Here is a 2,114-nt window from a genome sequence, read left to right as displayed (position 1 = left end):
CTCACTTGGTGGGGGGCTCACAAGAGACCCCCTTGTCAGATGAGAAAACAGCCTTGAGAGGGGACAGCACGGAGTGTCCTCAGCCAGGAAGGGGCCCTGCTCTGCACCCTCGGTGTGAGACCCAAGTCCTCCTACAAGTCCTCAATGTCCACCTCTGGGGCTGTCCGTGCAGGTCCCCTGGTCTGCAGGTGCCTCATTATCATGGAATCTGAGCTTCATCCGCAGAAGGAGGAGCAGACGGGAGTGGGGTGTGACCCCAGGAGACCCAGCCCGGCTCCCCACGGACTCACCCCAGCCCCAGCCCAGCTCCCCACGGACTCACCCCAGCCCCAGCCCAGCTCCCCACGGACTCACCTCCAGCCCAGACCCAGCTCCCCATGGTCTCACCCCTGGTCCCAGCTCCCTGTGCTCTCCGTCCATCCAGCACTGACACTGTCCCTGCAGGTCCGTCCACCCCACCTCCCGACTCCCCTGGGCCTACTGGTCACTGAGGCCACCAGCCCACCTCCTCCCCTTCTGAGCCCCAGAACCCCCTGCCTGTGCCCCAACTGCCAACACAGGGCCACTCCAGGGCTCCCCCTGCCCCCACCCTGCCTGGGACCAGCCTGGTTTGGGGCTGACGCTGCACACCGAGGCCATATCCACCTGATCTCCTTCCAGGCAGCATCCCCCGGGGACAGGCAGGGGTGGCCCAGACCGCTCCTGCTCACGACCCTGCTCCTCATCCACTCTCTGGACAAACTCCCCAGAGGCCTCCACCTGCCCCGTCCTGGTTCCATGAATGAGGCCCACAAGAGGGACCCTCAGGAGCCCAGGAAGTGAGGGGATGGGGTGATGGGGGACACCAGGTATAAGGGTGGGGCAGGGACACGGGAGACACCAGGGTTGACAGTGAAGAAGAGACTCAGGGGACCCTAGGGCTGGGGGAACCCAGGGACACACGGGACGCCAGGGCTGGGGGAACCCGGGGACACACGGGACGCCAGGGCTGGGGTGTGCAGAGGGCTCTGGTACCCCCGCGTCAGGGGCTCTGGTCCGTTCTCCTAGGAACGCTCGGATGGGGTCAGGCCTGGGATGAGGACCAATCAGCACCGTGGGGATGCGAGGGCTTTGATTGGCTAACACTGGGCCCATCAGGGCGAGTCCTGGGTACCCTGCCCCGATCCCGGCCCCTCACCTGGGGTGCTGCAGGGCTGGGTCCCAGGCCATTGACAGACATTGGGAAAGAGGCCACAGGGGGCAGTGTCCCTGAGAGAAGGGTGGGGAGCCGGGTTAGACGACAGTGACATGTCGGGACTCAGTGCAGCAACGGGAAACAGCCCCAGGAGCTTGTGGGCTGGGGAGATGGACATTGGCATGTGGAGAGGCCCAGGCAGCAAGGACTCATGAGACAGAAAACTGGAGAGGAGAGAACGGTACAGATGCTCGGAGGCATCCGCAGGGGGTCCCCCTGGCGTCCTTGGCCCAGTGTCGGAGATGCAGAGAGACGCAGAAGTCACGTCAGAAACAAGAACCACCAGAGAAGATGGGCAGAGGAGTCCGGGAATGCCCGCAGAGCTGGGAATACCACGTGTCCCCACCGGCCGAGTGTAGAAACCTTGTCAGAGGCAGGCATTGGAGAGTCCTCAGAAGGGTATCGAAGGGTTCCGAACTGCAGACGGATCCAAATGATTGCAAGTAACTTAACTGCCTGTGAGAACACATCCCAAAATGATGTCAAGGAATATAACACAATCCAGCACGCAACAGAACCCTCCAGAGAGTATTCACGAGACGTGGGGGCTACTCAAAAGCAGGCGCCCGGGCGCGGTGGCTCACGCCTGTAATCCCAGCACTTTGGGAGGCCGAGGTGGGCAGATCATGAGGTCAGGAGATCGAGACCATCCTGGCCCACATGGTGAAACCCCGTCTCTACTAAAAACATAAAAATTAGCCAGGCATGGTGGCACATGCCTGTAATCCCAGCTACTCGGGAGACTGAAGCAGGAGAATCGCTTGAACCAGGGAGTCAGAGGTTGCAGTGAACCGAGATTGTGCCACTGCACTCCAGTCTGGCAACAAAGCGAGACTCTGTCTTAAAAAAGGAAAAAAAAAAAAAGTAGGCATGAAAAAGA

The sequence above is a fragment of the Theropithecus gelada genome, chromosome 20, assembly GCF_003255815.1.
Source record: "Theropithecus gelada isolate Dixy chromosome 20, Tgel_1.0, whole genome shotgun sequence".
NCBI classification, from domain to species: Eukaryota; Metazoa; Chordata; class Mammalia; order Primates; family Cercopithecidae; genus Theropithecus; species Theropithecus gelada.
Note: the sequence above shows the minus strand (reverse complement) of the source record.